Source organism: Anguilla rostrata, chromosome 13 (genome assembly GCF_018555375.3).
Source record: "Anguilla rostrata isolate EN2019 chromosome 13, ASM1855537v3, whole genome shotgun sequence".
In the NCBI taxonomy this organism is placed as follows: domain Eukaryota; kingdom Metazoa; phylum Chordata; class Actinopteri; order Anguilliformes; family Anguillidae; genus Anguilla; species Anguilla rostrata.
In genome coordinates this window covers 41,322,236-41,348,157 of record NC_057945.1, presented here as the reverse complement: position 1 = coordinate 41,348,157, position 25,922 = coordinate 41,322,236, and the positions used below count along the sequence as shown (strand labels likewise).

Here is a 25,922-nt window from a genome sequence, read left to right as displayed (position 1 = left end):
CGCGACCGCATCTGTGTAACGGACCGGAGGAGAAGCGCAGGATAGCAAATAAAGCAGCACAGTATCCTGAGGAGGAACACATGTTTGTGAACGCTACCAAACCGTGACTGTCTCTGACTCGCAGCCAAACCAAACACAGGCTTACCTCACACTGCCCGTACTCTCGCACAGAGGGGGGGGGGGTGGCATTCTGTGATGTAAAATAAAATCAGCCTGCTTTTGACAGCTGGTTTTAAAGGTGACCTTTCTATGACCTTCAGCTGGGAGTTTTAGCAACCCTGGCTGGCTGCAGTGGATTCCTCTTCCTCTTCTTCTATCTCTTTCTCTTTTTACTCCTTATAAATAAACACTTCTGTAGTAAACAGAGTCGTACAAAATCGACTCAAAATCCATCGGATGCCTAACTTATCTATTGGTCTTACAGTTGGGGAATGTTTAATTGTGTATAATGCTCAAAATCAGTAAATAGCCCTCGAAAAATGTAATTAGAATTTTATTTGAATTTCATTGTGGCACCTTTGCTAGATTTGATTTCTTTCTTGGAACCACTTAATAATCTACAATATTGTATCAATTATATAAAATAATATATTTATTGAGACCATGCTGTTTAAAGAGTGAAGAGTGCAGTGAAATGTGTTTATTTAATTGTGTGGTTTCATGGGTAGATATTCCTCTAAAACTTATAACGGACGGGTTCAAACAGGAAATATTATGGGGAAGATTTGAGGGATAGCGTGCTGCTAACCGTCTCTGAATTATTTCAAGGTAACGTATGTTTTTGCTTAGCTAACGGCACCCAATATGTCAAATGGAAAATGTACATTTTTCTCCTCAATGTCCGTGTCTTTTTCTCCTCTCACTTCCTCTCTCTCTCCCTTTTTTCATCCTGTCTTTTTGAGTAAAAGCAGTCTGGGCTGGGGCTCGAAGGTGCGCTCGTGTGTTTGATGGTGGCGGTCCGCTTGTTCTCTTGGCCCGTTGGAGCTTCCTGTGTGATATTTCCTGTGTCGTGGAGCTACGTTTGCCTTTTATTAGTGATGTATCAGATTCATACCTGAAGGGGATTATCTGTGGGTCTGAACCCCACAATGCACTGTAAACTCACCCCCAAATCATGATTCATTAAAGCAAAAAACACCCCTGCGACTTAAGTAACAGTATTAGTTATATTAGTACCACTTGTTATATGATCCTCGTTACAGAAAACCATTACTGTTCGTTTGAAGAAACCTAGCAGGGAATAATTAAGCAGGGGTGCCAACAAATATATGAGGAGCGAATATGGGGAGGGGTGGTGGGGGTGGGGGGTATGATCCAGACCGTTCAATTGATTTCATTCATCAAAGTCTTGCCTTTCTTTTGCAAAAAAGAAGGAATAAAAAAGTGGAGGAACGAATCCGTTTGTCTGTGCCACGCAGTCGTATGAAAGTGGTCCCAGTGACCCGTTTCTCCCGGTTCTCCCCCTCCCCGCGGTGCTGCGGGCTTTGGACCTGCAGACCGGTCTCCATTGTCTTTGCGGAATGGGCTCTTTTCACTGGGCTCCAGGTGAATGAGACCCAATCCGGCCTTAGCAGCGCTGCACAGAGGCCATCAGGAGAAAAATATTACCTAATTCCGAGCGGAGAAGAATCCTCTTTTATGGAGACATAATGACTTAAAGTTTAATCTCTTCCGCACCGGCTTTATGAAAGAAGCGCAATGCTCCATTTTAAGAAAGTTAAATTACACATTTAAATGGAGAAGTGTAATATACTTAGTTAAAGTGGGTTGAGCATGGCGGTAGTTAATCAGAGGGCGGCCCTGAAGTGCTCCTTCCACAATCCGGCCGTCTGCAGATCAGCGGTGCTGGGGAGGCGGGGGGGGATGGCAGGGGGAGCAAGGGGGTGTCCACTTCTAATCCCTATTCACCGAGGCCCATCACCGCACAGTTGTGTTTTACGCGTGAGCTGTGAAAGACGGGAATCGCTGGGAGGGAAAGGGGAACTGGGCCTTGTTCTGTGGGTCTGAGGATCATAGAGTGGTGCCGGTGCACAGTCGTGTTGGTCGTTCTGCATGGGCAGCGATGAGTTTTCGAGTTTCCAACCGACTGCTGGTTGAAATTAATCTTTAAAAAGACTCAGTACAAAAAATATCAACCAGGATTGGACATGACAGTAGATGAGGTTTACTCTACTCCACATCATTAATAATAATAATGTTTGTTTGTCTGCACATTTTACAGTATGTTAAATGTTGAAATTTTTGTTGTGTCTGTTATTGACTCTTGCTTTCTTGGCTAGGTCTCTCTTGAAAAAGAGATTTCTAATCTCAATGAGACTAACCTGCTTAAATAAAGGTTACATAAATAAATAAATTAAAATATTAATAATAATAGGTTGTATTTATGCAATGTCACAGTTTGTGCTTTACAGAGTGCTGTTCACAAGTGCTTTAAAGAAAAGAGAGGGAAGTTGGTCCAAACCACCACCAGTATATGAACATATGAGAATAATGGAAAACTCTATAGAAAATAATAATCTTTTGAAGGGCAGTGTTCTCCTAATAGAGTCTGGGCATAATTCATATTGAGGATGATGCTATGATGTTAGCAGAAAAAACTAAGATATTTGAACATTGGTTTCTCCTAATAAACTTCTAAAACCCTACCTCCTCATCTTTTTGATCTTATTGAAAAGAATATTAATTTGATACTTATTTCTCCAACTCAATTAGAGGATCATTCAGAAATCATCTCCTTGTGCAATGTAATCCTATTTTAATTTGAGTGGGTTTGGTTACATTGCATTAGTTAGACACAGGGGCAGGTGGAGTCAACTAATTATTATTCAGTCTGGAAAAAAGGAAAAGGTTTAGAGCCATATTTCCCTGAGTATATGGGCCTCGTAATTTAGAGCTGTATTTCCCTGAGTATACGGGCCCCATGATTTAGAGCTGTATTTCCCTGAGTATACGGGCCGCATGCGATGTCCATCTGTGCTCATCTACACAACACCTGCGCTTTACTCTGTGCTTTTGTGTATTATTTTCACTATATTAATTGCGATGATGTTCGTTCCTGTCTCTTTGTTTAAAAACCTGCAGGTTGTTCATTTGAAAATAAAACACACATCTGTGTTTATTAAACCCCGCCTCTGCTTTAGGGCCCACATCACCAGCAGCACTTCTCTTTTACCTGTAACTGAAGCCTTACCTTAAAATGCATTTGGAACTGAACTGGTAGAAAACTGGCTGAATGCATAAATTACATAAATTAAAATCTGCGGCTTTTTTGATTATTCGGTACGACTGAACAAACAGGGAGGAACAGGTTTGTGACAGTCTGGAGAAAGGAGGTGAGAGTTCAGCCCTGGGTGGAGGGTGGGGTGGGGTGGGGGGGCAGTGGGGGTCATCCAGAGCTCTATTACAGAGAGAGGGGGGATGCTATTCGCCCGCAGGCCCCCCCGCCCCCCCCCCAACCTCGCGTTAGACTATTGTGGTACAGTGCAGTGCTTCCTGTTTAGCCATTTTAGAACAGAAATACTCCGCAGGCAGCTGGTGTGACTCTTATTAATGACCGTACGTAAGGTGTTACAGAAGGAGTCCTGGGCTGCAGTCCTTTGTGTGGTTTAAATGATAACTGGCTGTTAGCTGGAACAGGATCACTGTGGCCTTAGACTACAGACCAGCTATGCTTTCCCTGGCCTGAGTCTAAGACACCTGTGTGTCTTCATCTTAGTAATATGTGTGTAATGTGTGTACAATGTGTGTATAATATGTGTGTAATATGTGGTTCTGTGTTCCTGCCCCAGTGCAGCATGGGAAAAAGCTAAAGGAATGGGCTCCAGGAGTGGGCATGATGGGGTATGAAACAGTCAAAAGAGTGGATCAAGTTTCCACCAGCAATTCACACACCGCTTATGAAACTGACACGCTAGCCCCAAGCAATGCACTGACACCACACACACACTCACAGAAGCACGCACAGTCACACACACACACACACACACACACACTCACAGAAGCACGCACAGTCACACACACACACACACACACTCACAGAAGCACGCACAGTCACACACACACACACACACACACTCACAGAAGCACGCACAGTCACACACACACACACACACACACTCACAGAAGCATGCACACTCACTCTCACACACACTCGCATAAACACAGTCACACGCACGCACAAGCACACACACACTCCCACGCACGCACGCACACACACACAGTCACACACACGCACAAGCACACACACTCAGACAGTCACATACACACACACACACTCCCACGCACGCATGCACACACACTCACACACACACAGTCACACAGATGCACTCACACACTCACTTGCACACACTCGCACGCGCATGTACACGCACACACACACGCACATGTATACACACACACATATACAGTCACACGCACACACACACGCACATGTATACACACACACACATATACAGTCACTCTTTTCCATTGTTTTGGCTAAAACTGCCTCCACTGTTAAAGCAGCCTTTCTGCCTTCCCCCACACCTCACCCGCACTGCCAAGTGACACATGCCCTCCCCCCCCCCCCCACTGCACCCCCACTTTAAACTGAAAGGAGCAGGGAGATGCACGCTCGTGGTTAATGATGTCATCTCAGAGCCAGGGGTGAGCCCCGATGCATGAATGGGCTTCAAGCAGATTGGCTTTCTAATAGGCCTCATCCTGGGATTAATATCCGCGCTGCTAATGACAGGCAGGCTCTGTTCAAGGCTTCATCTCTGAGTCTGTCAGTTCTCCTGACTTTCGTATTGTGCTTCTTTCTCTTTTCCCTCCGGAAGTGTAGTTCTGGGCACAGCTGTGTCTCTCCAGGTGTCATATTTAGCATGTGAAGGTGGTGATTGGTACTGGCATTTGGCGGGGGGCGTGGGGGGGTCGGGGGGGGGGGGTGAGGTGGCAGTTGGGGCGGTTGAGGTGGCAGTTGGGGTGGTTGAGATGGCAGTTGGGGCGGTTGAGGTGGCAGTTGGGGTGGTTGAGATGGCAGTTGGGGCGGTTGAGGTGGCAGTTGGGGCGGTTGAGATGGCAGTAGTCACTAATAGTCTCCCAGTTTAAATATCCACCCAGGGTTTGTGTGCATACGCATTTAAATATGAGTCGTGTGGCTCTGATGTAATGATGATGGTTTTGTTGCATGTGGGGGGAGTGTCGGGGTCCCCCCTCGTCCCCCCCTGAATGTGGGGGTCTCTCGTGGGGCCTGTAGGGGTACGTGGCAGGCTCTGGCGGGGCGGGGTGTCTGGGGGGAGGGGCTTTGTGGCGTCCAGCCGCCAGATGTCACGGCAGGCCCCCAAAAAACGTCACCAGCTCGAAATGAGCGCCCCCTTTCTGTCAGCCCAAAAACAGACGAGGACGGGCCCGTCAGGCGGCAGCGACGGTCTCATCCATCTGGGTGTCTGCTCCGTCCTGATCTCTCATTTCCCCCACGTCCAGCGGGCCGACCCCCTCCCGCTCGCGCCCCCACCCCACCCCCACCCCCGCCACGGCCGCCTGCCACCGCTCCTCGCTCATACACACTTTCTCCATTACACAGATAAATCAGCTTTTTTCCCTCCTTCTTGTTCTTCTTTTCATGGCTATCCATTTTGCCGTGTCCTACAGTTTAAAGTTATTATTAACCTTGGTGCACGAGGCCCAGAGCAATCTGCTGAAGAAACGGGGACCTCTTATCTGCTGGGGTTCACCGCCAGAATATAACAGATCAGCTTAAGCAGTTAAGAGCGAGAAGAGAACTGCAGTCGCTCTGCGTCTTTAACCCTTCTGATACCGGCGCCGCTCCCCCCGAAGGCCTGCTCGGCCAACTGACACACCCTAATACTGACAGACTGTTACACCCTAATACTGACAGACTGATACGCCCTAATACTGACAGACTGTTACACCCTAATACTGACAGACTGATACGCCCTAATACTGACAGACTGATACACCCTAATACTGACAGACTGATACACCCTAATACTGACAGACTGATACGCCCTAATACTGACAGACTGATACGCCCTAATACTGACAGACTGATACACCCTAATACTGACAGACTGATACACCCTAATACTGACAGACTGATACACCCTAATACTGACAGACTGATACACCCTAATACTGACAGACTGACACACCCTAATACTGACAGACTGACACGCCCTAATACTGACAGACTGATACGCCCTAATACTGATAGACTGATACACCCTAATACTGACAGACTGATACACCCTAATACTGACAGACTGATACGCCCTAATACTGACAGACTGATACGCCCTAATACTGACAGACTGATACACCCTAATACTGACAGACTGACACCCCTAATACTGACAGACTGAACCGCCCTAATACTGACAGACTGATACGCCCTAATACTGATAGACTGATACACCCTAATACTGACAGACTGATACACCCTAATACTGACAGACTGTTACACCCTAATACTGACAGACTGATACGCCCTAATACTGACAGACTGATACACCCTAATACTGACAGACTGACACACCCTAATACTGACAGACTGACACGCCCTAATACTGACAGACTGATACGCCCTAATACTGACAGACTGATACAACCTAATACTGACAGACTGTTACACCCTAATACTGACAGACTGACACACCCTAATACTGACAGACTGATACACCCTAATACTGACAGACTGATACACCCTAATACTGACAGACTGATACGCCCTAATACTGACAGACTGATACACCCTAATACTGACAGACTGATACGCCCTAATACTGACAGACTGATACACCCTAATACTGACAGACTGATACGCCCTAATACTGACAGACTGATACACCCTAATACTGACAGACTGATACACCCTAATACTGACAGACTGATACGCCCTAATACTGACAGACTGATACGCCCTAATACTGACAGACTGATACGCCCTAATACTGACAGACTGATACGCCCTAATACTGATAGACTGATACACCCTAATACTGACAGACTGATACGCCCTAATACTGACAGACTGATACACCCTAATACTGACAGACTGATACACCCTAATACTGACAGACTGACACGCCCTAATACTGACAGACTGATACACCCTAATACTGACAGACTGATACGCCCTAATACTGACAGACTGATACGCCCTAATACTGACAGACTGATACACCCTAATACTGACAGACTGACACGCCCTAATACTGACAGACTGATACACCCTAATACTGACAGACTGATACGCCCTAATACTGACAGACTGATACACCCTAATACTGACAGACTGATACGCCCTAATACTGACAGACTGATACACCCTAATACTGACAGACTGATACACCCTAATACTGACAGACTGATACGCCCTAATACTGACAGACTGATACACCCTAATACTGACAGACTGATACACCCTAATACTGATAGACTGATACACCCTAATACTGACAGACTGATACACCCTAATACTGATAGACTGATACACCCTAATACTGACAGTCTGATATGTGCTCTAATACTGATAGACTGATATGTGCTCTAATACTGATAGACTGATATGTGCTCTAATACTGATGGACTGATATGTGCTCTAATACTGATAGACTGATATGTGCTTTGAGGTTTATTATTTTCTAACCTCAGAAACCAAAGGCAGCCTCAGACCAGAATCCCTGAGCTGAACCTGGTTCCACCAAGTCTCAGTTTTACCAGAGGGAGGGGAGCTTGTTCTGTAGAACACTAGATTGTTTGCAGGGTTTGGAACTAAACTAGCTGTAAATAACATGCACAAAATATGGCAATCATAATTTGTATTCTAAGAAGATACACATCTTTGCATGAATGCTTGTTTAAGGGCCAGGTTACAAGGAGATGACTGTACCCCTGTCAGTGCCCTGTACCCCTGTCAGTGTCCTGTAACTCTGTCAGTGTCCTGTACCCCTGTCAGTGTCCTGTAACTCTGTCAGTGCCCTGTAACTCTGTCAGTGTCCTGTAACTCTGTCAGTGCCCTGTACCCCTGTCAGTGTCCTGTAACTCTGTCAGTGCCCTGCACCCCTGTCAGTGCCCTGTACCCCTGTCAGTGTCCTGTAACTCTGTCAGTGTCCTGTAACTCTGTCAGTGCCCTGTAACTCTGTCAGTGTCCTGTAACTCTGTCAGTGTCCTGTAACTCTGTCAGTGCCCTGTACCCCTGTCAGTGCCCTGTAACTCTGTCAGTGTCCTGTAACTCTGTCAGTGCCCTGTACCCCTGTCAGTGTCCTGTAACTCTGTCAGTGCCCTGCACCCCTGTCAGTGCCCTGTACCCCTGTCAGTGCCCTGTAACTCTGTCAGTGTCCTGTAACTCTGTCAGTGCCCTGTACCCCTGTCAGTGTCCTGTAACTCTGTCAGTGTCCTGTAACCCTGTCAGTGCCCTGTAACCCTGTCAGTGTCCTGTAACTCTGTCAGTGCCCTGCACCCCTGTCAGTGTCCTGTAACTCTGTCAGTGCCCTGTACCCCTGTCAGTGCCCTGTAACTCTGTCAGTGCCCTGCACCCCTGTCAGTGTCCTGTAACTCTGTCAGTGCCCCGTACCCCTGTCAGTGCCCTGTACCCCTGTCAGTGTCCTGTAACTCTGTCAGTGCCCTGTACCCCTGTCAGTGTCCTGTAACTCTGTCAGTGCCCTGTAACTTTGTCAGTGTCCTGTAACCCTGTCAGTGTCCTGTAACTCTGTCAGTGTCCCGTACCCCTGTCAGTGTCCTGTAACTCTGTCAGTGTCCTGTAACTCTGTCAGTGTCCCGTACCCCTGTCAGTGTCCCGTACCCCTGTCAGTGTCTGCTTTCTGTCCAGTCCTGTCACCCACATATTGAGTCTGTCTGTTTTCCACAGCTGGGCCCAGTCCTTTGTTTCCTGTGCTGGATTTCTGCCTCTGAGTCGATGTGATTTCTTCATTTTCCCGGAGTCAGATCGTATCTCTGGTCTGTGCTTGCTGAGTGAAGCCACCGGGCGCAGCGCATCCGTCCATGAAAACCAAACTCCTGCTCCCTCCTTTCAGCTCCAGCTCCAGCTCCAGCTCTGCACCCAGCTCCAGCTCCAGCTCTGCACCCAGCTCCAGCTCCAGCTCTGCACCCAGCTCCAGCTCCAGCTCTGCACCCAGCTCCAGCTCCAGCTCTGCACCCAGCTCCAGCTCCAGCTCTGCACCCAGCTCTGGCCCCGCCTCCAGCTTAAGCTCCGCCTTCAGTTCTGGCTCCGCCTCCAACTCTCACAGTGAGTCTTATGCTGTATCTGGGACCATTAAGACAGTCTATGCTGCTACAATCAGACACTGAACACGTGCGGTACTGTCAGACACTCAACACATGCACTACAATCAGACACTCAACACATGCGGTACAGTCAGACACTCAACACATGCGCTACAATCAGACACTCAACACATGCGCTACAATCAGACACTCAACACATGTGCTACAGTCAGACACTCAACACAGCTATAATCAGACACTCAACACATGCGCTACAGTCAGACACTCAACACAGCTGCAATCAGACACTCAACACGTGCACTACAATCAGACACTAAACACATGCGCTACAGTCAGACACTCAACACATTGGCTGCAATAATGCATATGTGCATATATGGAGGAATAATTGTGAAATTCATTAATTAGTTGATTAATAAAAAAACAAAAGGCCAACCTATAGTAAATATATAAAATAAAGAAATAAAATGGCAACATAAATATCTGCAATGTAACATACAATTATTGATGTTGACATTTTCACTTTTATGTAATTAATTGTGTAATTATTCTTATTAACCAATATTATCCCCCCAGTAGGCTACCCTCTTTCGCAAAAATAAAGGTATTGCATACTTTCTTAATAGAGAAATAGTTATTAATAAAACAGTATGGCTAATTAAGCATTTTAAATGCTTATCAGTCATGGCACAAAGTGACTTTAAAGCTAGCAGAAACTGCAGAAATATAAATCTTCTTTTTGAAGGCCATTTTCTTTAGAAAATCATCATGTCCCTCATTATGTGTATGTGGGCAGAGGACCCTTATTAGTTATGCATTTAGCAGAGAGTCGTGTCTGGGGTGCCATAGAGCTCTTCCCTTCCACGTGTCCTCCATTCACACAGCTGAATGTTTACTGAATCTGCGAAGGTGAAGTGTGCAGTGAAATGTCCGGTGTTAATTCAGCGCTGGTGGAGCACATGTGAGGCCAGGAGGGGCTCGGGTGGAGCGGCAGTGCCTCAGCTGGGAGCGTCACCTGTCTGGGCCTCCGCACAGCTTCCCTCTGTTACGCAGGTGCATGCTTAACTGGGTGAAAGTTCACCTTTCAAGTTCTATTTTTAAAGCCAGTCATCACACCCAAAAGTACTTCCACATGCCAGTGTGTGGAAGCACACCGCTTTTAAGAAAGGTTTTTTTTTTTTTTTTTGAAGCCCTCTTTTAAATATAGGTGCTGCACCCATTAGAGTTAAGACTAATTTTAAGACGCCATTTTGAACTTAAAAATACTCCCAGGGTCGTGTGATGTGGCTTCCTTCCTGCTTCACGTGTAAGAGAGCTTTCCGTAAATGGTATTTACGTTCATATAAAGTGTGTCTTTGTATGTATTTGTTCATGGATGCGTGTTTGTGAATCAAAAGAACTTACATTTGATCAAAAAGAAGGTAAAATGAAAAATGCCTCAAAATAAGGGAAAGTAGATGCAAGCAGTAATAGAAACGCGCACGAGCACACACACACACACACACACGCTCATACAGACACACACACCTACACTCTCACATGCGCTTATACAGACACACACACGCTCATACACACACACACACCTACACTCTCACACACGCTTATACAGACACACACACACGCTCATACAGACACACACACACACACACACACGCTTATACAGATGCACACACACACACACACACACACGTGCACGCGCACACACACACAGACGCACACACACACATATACTCTACATGCACGCAGCCACGCTGCTGAATGGTGTTGTGCGTGTGCAGCGGGCCGGATGGCGTGCCGCGTGTGACTGGGGGAGCGTTGTAAGAGGCTGAGCGTGTGGCTGGGGGAGCATTGTAAGAGGCTGAGCAGGTGTTTGTTGTGCTTGTGCGCACGTCTCCATTCACTCTGATGGATACAATGCCATTGTCACGCACTCAGAGCATCCTCTGGATTTCAAGTGCTGACCCCTCTGAATAGATTTCCTCGTAATCGTGATCATGTCTATCCTTCCCCTCTGTGTGTCTTTCTCTCACACACACGCATGCACACCACACACACACACACTCATACACACACCACACACGCATGCACAGACGCACGCGCCACAGTGTCAGGCCTGAAAAGCACATTCTTTGGCCCCGAGTTCTGCTTCAAAAGAGTGAGCATTGCACTGACTGAAAGGCTAACAATCACTGTCATACACACGTACACTTGTACTGAGTCTCACACAAACACGCACACACTTGCAATGGGTTACTGTCACACATGCTCGCACTCAAACACACACGCACACACACACACACACTCACTCACACACCTAAACACACACACACACACACACACACCTACACTCATACACACACACACACGCACACACACACTCACAAACACGCTAGGATAACGCACATAGCTCCCCGCTAGGATAACGCACAGAGCTCCCCGCTAGGATAACGCACAGAGCCCCCCGCTAGGATAACGCACAGAGCCCCCCGCTAGGATAACGCACAGAGCTCCCCGCTAGGATAACGCAGCAAGAGCCCCCGCTAGGATAACGCACAAGCTCCCCGCTAGGATAACGCACAAGCTCCCCGCTAGGATAACGCACAGAGCTCCCCGCTAGGATAACGCACAGAGCTCCCCGCTAGGATAACGCACAGAGCTCCCCGCTGAGGATAACGCACAGAGCTCCCGCTAGGATAACGCACAGGGGCTCCTCCGCTAGGATAACGCACAGAGCTCCCCGCTAGGATAACGCACAGAGCTCCCCGCTAGGATAACGCACAGAGCCCCCGCTAGGATAACGCACAGAGCCCCGCTAGGATAACGCACAGAGCTCCCCGCTAGGATAACGCACAGAGCTCCCCGCTAGGATAACGCACAGAGCCCCCGCTAGGATAAGCACAGAGCCCCCGCTAGGATAACGCACAGAGCCCCCGCTAGGATAACGCACAGAGCTCCCGCTAGGATAACGCACAGAGCTCCCCGCTAGGATAACGCACAGAGCCCCCGCTAGGATAACGCACAGAGCTCCCCGCTAGGATAACGCACAGAGCCCCCCGCTAGGATAACGCACAGAGCCCCCCGCTAGGATAACGCACAGAGCTCCCCGCTAGGATAACGCACAGAGCCCCCCGCTAGGATAACGCACAGAGCTCCCCGCTAGGATAACGCACAGAGCCCCCCGCTAGGATAACGCACAGAGCTCCCCGCTAGGATAACGCACAGAGCTCCCCGCTAGGATAACGCACAGAGCTCCCGCTAGGATAACGCACAGAGCTCCCCGCTAGGATAACGCACAGAGCCCCCGCTAGGATAACGCACAGAGCCCCCGCTAGGATAACGCACAGAGCCCCCGCTAGGATAACGCACAGAGCCCCCGCTAGGATAACGCACAGAGCCCCCGCTAGGATAACGCACAGAGCCCCGCTAGGATAACGCACAGAGCTCCCCGCTAGGATAACGCACAGAGCTCCCCGCTAGGATAACGACAGAGCTCCCGCTAGGATAACGCACAGAGCTCCCCGCTAGGATAACGCACAGAGCCCCCGCTAGGATAACGCACAGAGCCCCCGCTAGGATAACGCACAGAGCCCCGCTAGGATAACGCACAGAGCTCCCCGCTAGGATAACGCACATAGCTCCCGCTAGGATAACGCACAGAGCTCCCCGCTAGGATAACGCACAGAGCTCCCCGCTAGGATAACGCACAGAGCTCCCCGCGAGGATAACGCACAGAGCTCCCCGCTAGGATAACGCACAGAGCTCCCCGCTAGGATAACACAGAGCTCCCCGCTAGGATAACGCACAGAGCTCCCGCTAGGATAACGCACAGAGCCCCCGCTAGGATAACGCACAGAGCCCCCGCTAGGATAACGCACAGAGCTCCCCGCTAGGATAACGCACAGAGCTCCCCGCTAGGATAACGCACAGAGCCCCCGCTAGGATAATGCACAGAGCTCCCCGCTAGGATAACGCACAGAGCCCCCGCTAGGATAACGCACAGAGCCCCCGCTAGGATAACGCACAGAGCTCCCGCTAGGATAACGCACAGAGCCCCCGCTAGGATAACGCACAGAGCCCCCGCTAGGATAACGCACAGAGCCCCCCGCTAGGATAACGCACAGAGCCCCGCTAGGATAACGCACAGAGCTCCCCGCTAGGATAACGCACAGAGCTCCCCGCTAGGATACGCACAGAGCTCCCCGCTAGGATAACGCACAGAGCCCCCGCTAGGATAACGCACAGAGCTCCCGCTAGGATAACGCACAGAGCCCCCGCTAGGATAACGCACAGAGCTCCCCGCTAGGATAACGCACAGAGCCCCCGCTAGGATAACGCACAGAGCCCCGCTAGGATAACGCACAGAGCCCCCGCTAGGATAACGCACAGAGCTCCCCGCTAGGATAACGCACAGAGCTCCCCGCTAGGATAACGCACAGAGCTCCCGCTAGGATAACGCACAGAGCCCCCGCTAGGATAACGCACAGAGCCCCCGCTAGGATAACGCACAGAGCCCCCGCTAGGATAACGCACAGAGCTCCCCGCTAGGATAACGCACAGAGCTCCCGCTAGGATAACGCACAGAGCCCCGCTAGGATAACGCACAGAGCTCCCGCTAGGATAACGCACAGAGCCCCCGCTAGGATAACGCACAGAGCTCCCCGCTAGGATACGCACAGGCTCCCCGCTAGGATAACGCACAGAGCCCCCGCTAGGATAACGCACAGAGCTCCCGCTAGGATAACGCACAGAGCTCCCCGCTAGGATACGCACAGAGCTCCCGCTAGGATAACGCACAGAGCTCCCCGCTAGGATAACGCACAGAGCCCCCGCTAGGATAACGCACAGAGCCCCCGCTAGGATAACGCACAGAGCTCCCGCTAGGATAACGCACAGAGCTCCCCGCTAGGATAACGCACAGAGCCCCCGCTAGGATAACGCACAGAGCCCCCGCTAGGATAACGCACAGAGCCCCCGCTAGGATAACGCACAGAGCTCCCCGCTAGGATAACGCACAGAGCTCCCGCTAGGATAACGCACAGAGCCCCCGCTAGGATAACGCACAGAGCTCCCCGCTAGGATAACGCACAGAGCCCCCGCTAGGATAACGCACAGAGCCCCCGCTAGGATAACGCACAGAGCTCCCCGCTAGGATAACGCACAGAGCTCCCGCTAGGATAACGCACAGAGCTCCCCGCTAGGATAACGCACAGAGCCCCCGCTAGGATAACGCACAGAGCTCCCCGCTAGGATAACGCACAGAGCTCCCCGCTAGGATAACGCACAGAGCCCCCGCTAGGATAACGCACAGAGCCCCCGCTAGGATAACGCACAGAGCCCCCGCCTAGGATAACGCACAGAGCTCCCCGCTAGGATAACGCACAGAGCTCCCCGCTAGGATAACGCACAGAGCTCCCGCTAGGATAACGCACAGAGCTCCCGCTAGGATAACGCACAGAGCTCCCCGCTAGGATAACGCACAGAGCCCCGCTAGGATAACGCACAGAGCTCCCCGCTAGGATAACGCACAGAGCTCCCTCGCAGGATAACGCACAGAGCTCCCGCTAGGATAACGCACAGAGCTCCCGCTAGGATAACGCACAGAGCTCCCCGCTAGGATAACGCACAGAGCCCTCCGCTAGGATAACGCACAGAGCTCCCCGCTAGGATAACGCACAGAGCTCCCCGCTAGGATAACGCACAGAGCCCCCTGCTAGGATAACGCACAGAGCTCCCGCTAGGATAACGCACAGAGCCCCCCGCTAGGATAACGCACAGAGCCCCCCGCTAGGATAACGCACAGAGCTCCCCGCTAGGATAACGCACAGAGCCCCCGCTAGGATAACGCACAGAGCCCCCGCTAGGATAACGCACAGAGCTCCCCGCTAGGATAACGCACAGAGCTCCCCGCTAGGATAACGCACAGAGCTCCCCGCTAGGATAACGCACAGAGCCCCCCGCTAGGATAACGCACAGAGCTCCCCGCTAGGATAACGCACAGAGCTCCCCGCTAGGATAACGCACAGAGCTCCCCGCTAGGATAACGCACAGAGCTCCCCGCTAGGATAACGCACAGAGCTCCCCGCTAGGATAACGCACAGAGCTCCCCGCTAGGATAACGCACAGAGCCCCCGCTAGGATAACGCACAGAGCTCCCGCTAGCGACCTAGGATACGCACAGGCCCGCTAGATACGCACAGAGCTCCCCGCTAGGATAACGCACAGAGCCCCCGCTAGGATACGCACAGAGCTCCCGCAGGATAACGCACAGAGCCCCCGCTAGGATAACGCACAGAGCTCCCCGCTAGGATAACGACAGAGCTCCCCGCTAGGATAACGCACAGAGCCCCCGCTAGGATAACGCACAGAGCCCCCGCTAGGATAACGCACAGAGCCCCGCTAGGATAACGCACACGAAGCCCCCGCTAGGATAACGCACAGAGCTCCCCGCTAGGATAACGCACAGAGCCCCCGCTAGGATAACGCACAGAGCCCCCGCTAGGATAACGCACAGAGCTCCCCGCTAGGATAACGCACAGAGCTCCCCGCTAGGATAACGCACAGAGCTCCCGCTAGGATAACGCACAGAGCTCCCCGCTAGGATAACGCACAGAGCTCCCGCTAGGATAACGCACAGAGCTCCCCGCTAGGATACGCACAGAGCTCCCGCGGATAACCACGAGCCCCGCTAGGATAACGCACAGAGCTCCCCGCTAGGATAACGCACAGAGCTCCCGCTAGGATAACGCACAGAGCTCCCGCTAGGATAACGCACAGAGCCCCCGCTAGGAGAACAGCACAGAGCTCCCCGCTAGGATAACGCACAGAGCCCCGCTAGGATAACGCACAGAGCTCCCCGCTAGGATAACGCACAGAGCTCCCCGCTAGGATAGCAGACTCCGCTAGACGCACAGAGCTCCCGCTAGGATAACGCACAGAGCTCCCGCTAGGATAACGCACAGAGCCCCGCTAGGATAACGCACAGAGCTCCCCGCTAGGATAACGCACAGAGCTCCCGCTAGGATAACGCACAGAGCCCCCGCTAGGATAACGCACAGAGCTCCCCGCTAGGATAACGCACAGAGCTCCCCGCTAGGATAACGCACAGAGCCCCGCTAGGATCAAGCTGAGCAAGAGCTCCCGCTAGGATAACGCACAGAGCCCCCGCTAGGATAACGCACAGAGCCCCGCTAGGATAACGCACAGAGCTCCCCGCTAGGATACACGCACAGAGCCCCCCGCTAGGATAACGCACAGAGCTCCCCGCTAGGATAACGCACAGAGCCCCCCGCTAGGATAACGCACAGAGCTCCCCGCTAGGATAACGCACAGAGCCCCCCGCTAGGATAACGCACAGAGCTCCCCGCTAGGATAACGCACAGAGCTCCCCGCTAGGATAACGCACAGAGCTCCCGCTAGGATAACGCACATTCCTCTGCGTTCAGCGAGATGCAATCGCGCCGCGGTCAGCACCGCACTGTTCCACACGCCAAACTCTTTTTATTAACCGCTCAATACAATTAGTGACGTGTTCCACACCTGAAATAACAACCCCATCCCAATCCATACCGGGGGGGGAAATCCCTGCCAAATCCATACTGGGGGGGAAGGTCTCCCCGGGAAATCTAGACTGTTCAAGTTGTAAACCCTCAAACTCCATTTTGATTTGGGTGGAGATTTGATGAACAGGTGGATAAAAGGACTGTTCATTCATTCGCTCATGAAATCAAAACGTAATCCAATTTCTGCTGCTCTAGGTCGATGAGCTGATATGAACAGAAAACCAAATGTCTTGTGTTATTAATGTACACAGTTGAAAATGTAGGTTCAGTGGCTTCACAACTGTTAATAGTTTCTACAGGTTCCTCTGGTTATCTCAGGAAGAACATTAAGCACAGAAACCCTACCCTACTGCTTAAGAAGATTCATTATTTCAGAGCGAATCAGTTTCATGAACTATTTTGAGATTAGTTTTTTCTTTTGAGAGTTGAATTACTTGACTGGTGTTAATGTTGTTCTGGAAAACCCATACAGTTTCCAAATCTTCTGCCTGTTAAGGTGAACATAACTTCACATGCGATTAACACATCTCCCAATTTATCCAGTGATGTCAGCAGAAAAGTCCAGTAAATATTAAAGCTTCCTAATCGGATTGGAGAAATATTCATATTTTACTCTTTTTCATTATAGTGTTACGATTAAGTCTTGGGTCAGCTAATCCTCAGACTGGATTTTAATATGATTGTTTTATTACTTTTCCCATTTTTCAAGTAGATATTTTTGGGTTGTCGACTGAGCGATCAGCTGACTTCCTTTTTCTCCTTGAAAAGGACATTCTATGAATAATGTGTAGAAATTTACTGTCATCATTTACCACTGTCATCGAAGCTTGGCGTTCATGTTGGGCTCCTACCTCTATTTGAACATCAGATTTAAGGGAAAAATTCAGAGATTTTCAGCTTTTTTTTACAGGTAGTAATTAGCACCAAGAAGGGTGACCTTTGGGTCACTAAGGGTCACCCCTAGTGAATGAGAGTGAGAGAGAATGAGAGGAGGTAAAAGAAAGTGAGAAGTAGTGAAAGAAGGACTGAGAGGTGAAACAGAGAGAGAAATGGTAAAGAAAATGATGGAATGAGAACTACAGGTTTAAAGGGTGATCTAGAGAGGTTAGCAACAGTGACAGAGGACAGGAATATCGTTATTGTTCTTTATTTTCCTTGCATTGATGTCTATTCATAAAAGGGGCGTCTGTCTGATATATATTTTTCTAAAATGCTCAGACAGCTTTATAAGGTGACTGTTGTTGTGGCACAGCCTTTTAAAATCTGTTTGAATCCGTATGAATGAGAAAAAGCAGCAAGGCGAGAGGCGGACGGAAAGAGAGCGTGAGTCAGACGCTGAAAACGAGAGACCAGAGACGAGTACTAGAGAGTCTGTACTAAACGCGTCAGAGACAGAGAGGAAGAGAGAGGAGGAGGAAGAGACTGACAAAGTGAATAAGGGAGGGTGGTACACAGAGAGAGAGAGACTCACACACATGCTCTCACACACTCTCTCACACACACATTCACACACTCTCTCTCAATTCAATTTCAATTTCAAAGTGCTTTATTGAGCAGTGAAAAGAAGGCATTGTGTTGCTCAAAGTCAGGGTTACAACATACAACAGATATACTAGTTTATCCTGTTTTTATTAAAAAAAAAAAATCAAAAAATAAAGCTTTAAAATCTGTTTGAATATATAATAGAAAAATCAGTAAGTGAGAGGCGTGACGGAGTGTGCGTGATATCGCTGTTATGGACAGAGTGATATTATGTGTCTGCTATGTAGCAGGGTAGAGGGAGGAAAGTGCTGAATGAGGTGGTACTCGTCTTCACACACACGCACACTCACTCTCTCTCTCTCTCTCTCACACACACACACGCACTCACACACATACACACGCACACACACACTAACTCTCTCTCTCACTCACACACACAAACACACTCTCTCACACACACACTCTCTCACACACACTCTCTCTCTCACACACACACGCTCGCTCTCACACACATGCACACACTCACACACACACTCACACACCCTCTCTCACGCACACACACACACACACACACTCTCTCTCTCTCTCTCTCACGCATACACACACACTCTCTCTCTCTCTCACACACACGCTCGCTCTCACACACACACACACACACACCCTCTCACACACACACTCACACACCCTCTCTCACGCACACACACACACACACACACACACTCTCTCTCTCTCTCTCTCACGCACACACACACTCTCTCTCACACACACGCTCGCTCTCACACACACACACACCCTCTCACACACACACTCACACACCCTCTCTCACGCACACACACACACACACACAGTGTGATGCTGCATGTCCCTGACAGTAAGAGCAGGAGTAGAGCAGGTTTTGTCTGCGGCCGTGCTCCTGTCAGTTTTCCCCTCCCTCCCGGTGCTGCGTTTTCTTTCTGAAGTGAGAGATACAGAAGTGCACAAAAAGGCTGCACTGCCACGTCACTCCCTGACAATTGTGTCTGTCCATCTGCGGAGAGAGAGAGAGAAAGACAGAGAGATGGAGAGAGAGAGAGAAAGAAAAGAGAGAGAGAAAAGCCAGGGATGCTTTCCAAAGAAAAGAGAATGTCAACTGTCAGTCTGTCTCCAGCGCTCCAATCAGCAGGACTGATCAGGACTCTGTCGTCTGTGGGGGGATCGGCTCCTGGGTGCCTCGGGACCGAACGCGTCCTGCACCACGGGCGAGGAGGGTAGCCAGTGCCCCCCCCCCTCCCCCCCGTAGGCCTGACCTTTCCGCAGGGACGTGTGTGTGTGTGTGTGTTTGCGCCCAGCACTGTTTAATTGTTTATTTGGACGTGGCGGGGTGGCGGTGTTAAACTTGCGGTGCTCGTGTGAAACTGGCGGAGGGGGTGGTGCGCATGGGGGGGGGAGCGCGTGGGGCGGGGAGCGCGGAGCGGCCGGGGGCACGGGGGGCTGGGGAAATAAAGGAGAATGTTTACTGTTATGGGGGAACAAACTGTTCCTCTGGCTCACAGCACTGGTGCTGTTCCGCGCGGCCCGTGATGGGTTTGTTATTACTGGAAGAGTGATGGCGGGTAGGGAGGGGGGGGCGGGCGGCGTTGGGGATGGGGGGCAGACAGAACCCAGACTCGGTCTGTCTCACGGCGCATGTACCTGCTCAGTGAGGCTCTGTTTCTGGGAGCTGTCGGGTTACGCAACGCTGGAGAGAAAGGAAACGGAAGACAGGTGCTTAGAGAGGCCCCCCCTCCCCCCCCCCCGTGCTTAGAAGCACCCCCCCCGCCCCCCCCCGGTGCTTGAGCCCCCACCCTCCTCCCGTGTGCCCCCATGCTAGACACCACCACACCACCCCCCCCCGGTGCTGCTGCTGCCCCCGAAGCACAATGGAGGCGAGTCGGGGGTCGTCCTCTTTGCAGGCCTCTTCTCCCTCCCCCGTGGGGATTAGTGAGGTCTGGACCGCGCGCTGTAAACACAGGCCAGTCACATGATCAGTGACCCCGGCCGCGAGGCCGCTGGTGGGTCAGCTGACTGTTCCGACACCGGGGCTGCTGGGATATCGTCACCACTGCGCCTCCGGCCTCTTCACGTCTGGGTGCTTCGCTTTTTGTGAAAACATTCTAACCTCCCTCTCCACTCATCCCGGCACCCCCACCTCCCAGCCCCCCCCCCCTTCCGGCCCACCCCGCCCCCACATTGACGCATCCTCAAATAAATTTGTCTGTGATTATAACCAAACAGAGAAAATAAGGAAAGCTCTGGCACTCTAAATATCATTATCAGATCCTGTCTGCTTGCCAAGAAGCTCCGAGCAGTCAAAACAGAGCTCCCTCCCGGTGTCTGAAACGAAAGACTTGTTAGTGTTTTACAGTGTGAGCGATCAGATCGCCTGGAGAAGATGCCTATCTCTGCTGAAACGGGTTTAGAGCTCGTTACGCTGGGCTGGGTGTGGGGCTCCAGGAATCCTGACACCGCTCAGTGATGCCGAATTGGCAAAGACTCCGCTCTCCTGGCAAACGACGTGAAATGTGTTTCCGTTTCGTTAGGAAGAGCTGGATTGAAGAAGAGCGGCGGTTGTGTGATTTGTTTGCATGCCAGTCAAAAGCTGCCGATTCGTGACCCTCATTGTTGTACTCTTGAATTAGGGAAAGTAAACATGTTGAAATGCAGAATCCATCTTGACTGCCCGTTTTAAATTAGACTATTTGTTTTGGTAAACAGTGTAAAGAGTGATTTACATGTCTTCCACTTTCCCCTGGTTTTACTCCAGTAGCCAATAACTTAGTCCTCTTAGCTAGTGCCCACATGGTGCTCTGTTGTTGGGTAGCCCATTTAGGTAATTAAGGCAATTAAAAAGGACAGAAAACGAACCATCTGTGCAAACCCTCATTAGCTGTGTGCACACAGCACAAGTGCAAAGATGAGTCCTGCTTTTAAAAAGTGTTGGCAGTCGGCAGTGAAAACAGATGAACTTGGATTAATGTTCACTTACATTCCCAAGCACTCTTTGCAGGGAACCGCTTGATAAGGTTCCAGACCCAAGATAAATTAGAGAAGCTGGACTGTGGGCTGACGTGTCCGGCCAGATGTCCAAACGTCAGCAGAGCTTTTTTTTTCTTTAACGCGCCCCCCCCCCCCCCAAAAGGTCTGAAGAGACGAAGGAAGAAAGGAGATTTTGGGAGATTTTGGGATAATAGAGGCGGTGTTTTTATTATACAGAATATATCAACTTGATCACTCCTTCTTTAACTCAACTTCCATACACGGCTACAGGCAGTAAAAAGTGTGCGTGTGTGCATGCATGCGTGTCTGTGTGCGTGCGTGCATGTGTGCGTGTGTGTGCGTGCGTGCGTGTGTGCGTGCGTGCATGCGTGCATGCATGGGTCTATTCCCCGTCTCTAGGTTGACAGATTTTGGGAATAAACTGTTCATTTTTCATGATGATCCACCCTATTCTGTGTCTACAGTCACTTGCCAAACTGCAGGAATGGTGGGAATTAATTAAAAAGGCTCGCAGTCACCAAGAGAAAAAGATCAACTTCATGCTGATACCTATTGGTCAGCATGTGGTCAGTACAGGATGTGATGTAATGTGATGTGCTTATGCGAATTTATTTTCCCTAATTTTATCCGGCATGTTTTTGTGACAGAAGTTGTCAGAAGGGATGTTATGCTCTATTTAAATAGATATTTCTGCGTTTTCACTGCAAAGATGTAAATCAATGCTGCCTCAGAGTTTTCCAAGTTATGTATTCAAAATGTATCATTTAATTTTTATTAGGAACTTAAGTAATTTAAGTCAGATCCAGACAGATCCTATCAGCTTTAGTGCTTTTTTCCATTCAGAATGAAAGATAGTTATGTTCTGTACGGACCTGCTTTCACATTTTTACTAAGTGGCTGTCAACACAGATGCAGAAACGCATTTTAAAAAAGGTTGATTTATATTTTCTCTCTAGATTGTGCAACCTTTTCTCCCCTTTATTTTCCTAACTTTTTTTTACCATTTCTTCGGGCTCTGGTAAGAGGACGGGGAGGTAAAGGAGTTAAAAGGTAAAATGGAAGACTGAGTGGGCTGGCATTGTCTCTCTCCGCGCGTGCAGTGCTGCCCGAGCCAGCCCAGCCGTCTCTCTCAGCGCGTGCAGTGCTGCCCGAGCCAGCCCAGCCGTCTCTCTCAGCGCGTGCAGTGCTGCCCGAGCCAGCCCAGCCGTCTCTCTCAGCGCGTGCAGTGCTGCCCGAGCCAGCCCAGCAGTCTCTCTCGCTGTTTCTGTTCAGCCTGTCGTACAGTAAGGCCCGGCGAGGGGTGGAACTAAAGCTGCTATGAGCGGGGCTCGCTGTACACGCATGTCTGTCAAAAAACGGTTAATAATGGAGGTAATTATCCATATCTATTTACCCCATATATAACGCTCACATGTAGAGCGCAGCATGCCCATATAAGGAGAAAACCGTCTGTTGTTTACATAGAAACACCAGAGAGTGAGCACAGATATATTTTTATTGCACTTTTTTTAAAACGGTCTTAACAAATGCAGCGGCCTCTTCTGGGTTTGGGGTGATATATTCATATTTCTTTAACGAGCGGGAAATGCTGCTGTTATCGCTGCTTTTTTCCAAAGCTCGTGTAAGAGCCTGACCGAGTACAGCATTTCAGTCACCTTCGGTTCAGGAGTTCATTCCGCCAAATAGGACGTTTACTTTTAAAAAAGAGGAGGTGAAATATGAGATTCTTCTCGCATTTAGTAGTTTTAGTGAAATGTAAGAAGGCCAGATTAATAACATTAATAATGCTGGTTGCGACTGAGAGTCTTTTTAAAATTTGCCACTTGGCAGTCGGATGCTTGTTCACTGAAAGGCAGCATTCTGTACATTTGAAATGCAGATTTGCAAACTATCCGAAAAAAATGGAAGCCATGTCGGGTGTGAGTGACATGATTTATCTGGTTGCTGTGACACTGTATCATGGTATAATTTATAGGAGAAGAGTCACACAGTGTTCCTCACGGTGAAAAGGAACCCGGGACCTTTCGTCAAAAACAAATTGAGGTAAATTGTTGGCTTTAATGAGCCAGTCATTTATCCGATACCCCTTGGTGTGCTTGGTGCGTGTTTCTTGTATGTTCCGACCAAACGTTTTCCCTAAGTTTCTTCATTTACTATACTTCTTTTTTTAAAGAGAGCTTTAATCGTCAACATAGGAAACGCCCGTTATGTATACACCCGTTATTAAATCATAGCCGCATGCATAGCCGTTGTTTTTCAGAAGATAATCCGGTGTTATGAGATCGGCTCTTAACAAACACTTGTTCTGGCGTACGCGGCTTTGTTGTGACTTGCCGTGTGATAAAAACGGGGGAAAAGGAAAACATTTGGCTTGCGAGCATTCCATAAACAGCTGTTCTGCCTTTTTAGGGATTGTTTGGAAAGACGGGATGAGAAAATAAACCGTCTCGAGGAGGCTTCAGCCCTTTTTAACTCGAGCTGCTTTTCAGCGCGAGCGGCTGCTGACTGGCTGTCTGCGGCAGGCCGCGAGGACGCTGTAAATCCTATCACCAGCGATCTTCGCTTACCGTCGACGGTCCTTTTTTGGGGTTTGGACCACGCAGGAGGCCCCGTGGAGTGCCCCGTTGTGCCCCCCCGTCACACCCCGTAAGTCTTTTGTCTGAATCGACAAATATGTGTGACTTGTCACTATAAATGCCAACAAACCGGAGCACTGACACTGATGTCCAAATGACGTCAATTTCTCAGAGAAAACGTAGCCTATTACCCCTGCACGTAAGTGCCATGCTTAACGACCTTAAACTTTACCTGTTTGTTTAATCCACCGTCGCTCTGTGGTGATCGAAGCCCTCGGGTATTTATGTAAGCCCTCCATGCATTTGCAATTCTATTTGTGCCTGAGTGTATGAAATGCAGGTGAAACAGACGGTTGTTGGTTTGTTTTGTGTGTACGCATGCCTCTGGAGCTGGTGGCGTTAGTACTTTTGGACCGTTTGGGGAGGCGAGCTGTCGGGCTGTAAATCAGACGGGAGAGGGTGTTCCCGAGTCCCTGGATAACACAGTCTTCAGTGTCATTACAGAGGGGTTACTGCTGCTTGTAAAAAGCTTGTTAACACAAAGCCCTGTTCAGATGTTAATTGGCTAATTGACTAATTAATTTTTCTATAAAGGCATGTTGGGGAAAAAAAAGCTTGTGCTAATTGAAACTGACTAATTGTTTAATTACGTCGGGAGAACAGGAGGGGGGGCGGAGTGATGTGTGAGAGTGACAGCAGAGGGGGTGGAGCTCTGTGTCTCGGGTCTTATGTTTTATTTCTCTTCACCGAGAGCCCCCCGCCCCCCTCCCCTTTCGTGCCAGCGGTACGTATTGGAAGCGGCTGAGCAGCTGTAGCCTGGTTTTGCATATGCTGTGCTGCTGTAAGAATTAGCTGTTTATACAGCTCTCACAGAAAGCTGCACTTCCAAATCTGCCCTGTATGTATAAGGAGACTGGCTGGCATGTGGGTTGGCTTTCTTCCTTTTTTCCTCTGCGTGTTTGTGTGTGTGTGTGTGTGTGTGTGTGTGTGTGTGTGTGTATTTGTGCCTGTGTGTGTGTGTGCGTGCGTGTGCATGTGTGTGTGTGTGTTTGTGTGTGTCTGTGTGTTTGTGTGTGTGCGTCAGTGTCAGTGTGTGTGTTTCTGTGTGTGTCAGTGTGTGCAGTGTGTGTGTTTGTGTGAGTGTGCGTTTGTGTGTGTGTGTGTCTGTGTATGTATAGGTGTGTGTGTGCGTGTGTGTTTGCGCATGAGTGTGTGTGTGTGAGTTTGTGCGTTTGCGTGTGTGAGTGTGTGTGTGTTTTTATGTAACTGTATAAGATGCCTTGCCTGTAGTGTATAGCCTTGAAAAAAGTGTCTTTGTATTAGCATCAGGGATGAAAGGCAGACAGAAAAGAGAGACAGAGAGAGAGAGAGAGAGAGAGAGAGAGAGAGAGAGAGAGAGAGAGAGAGATATGGTAAGGTCCCATTTAATTACCCATCTTTACCTCTGTTTGTAATCTGTGCTGATTTATTGAGCGGAGTGGGAGGAATGAAATGAGCCGGCATTGACAGCACCGGAACGCGTGCGGAGGAGAGGCTGGAAATTCAATTCCGCTCGCCGATCGCTAAAAGACAACTGCAAATTAAATCGGCCATCTAGGAAGGAACTAATGAACGGAATTAACAACGATGCAACATTTTATATTGAGGCATACCGATTCTCAGCATGTTTGGCGTGTGTACATTCTGACTGCGAGCGTACGGGGGGGGGCGGGGGGGCGGGGGGTGTTTTTAATCAAGAAATCCATTCTTAACCCCCCCCTTCTTACCCCCACCCCCCCCCCTTCTCGGGGTTCAGTGAAAACAGAAGAAAAATTACCCTGAAGCACTCAAACAAAAACATCATGTTCGGGTGTAAATTGCTTCACATGCATGTTAATTGGAAAGAAATCTCAGCGGTACATTTCCATCTATAAGCGCGCTGGGCATGGCGATTAATGCTGGTAGGTAAAGTGTAAAATTCAGAGGTTATCCGTTTTTGTTACTTAATTGTAGGGCTGATGTCATCGCCTGGCTCATCGAATTCCAGGGGTATATCCTGAAAATG

General features: G+C 49.6%; 1 long non-coding RNA gene across 3 annotated transcripts in view; it reads left to right on the top strand.

Annotated features, from left to right (window-relative positions):
* Positions 1-25,922, top strand: part of LOC135238298 (uncharacterized) — a 102,224-nt gene that overhangs the window by 45,243 nt on the left and 31,059 nt on the right. For 2 of the 3 annotated variants that reach the window (XR_010325089.1, XR_010325091.1), the window contains exon 5: positions 9,036-10,848. This is a non-coding gene — a long non-coding RNA (uncharacterized LOC135238298). Of the gene's footprint in view, positions 1-9,035; positions 10,849-25,922 lie in introns of those variants that run through there. The other variant, XR_010325090.1, reaches the window with a different exon arrangement.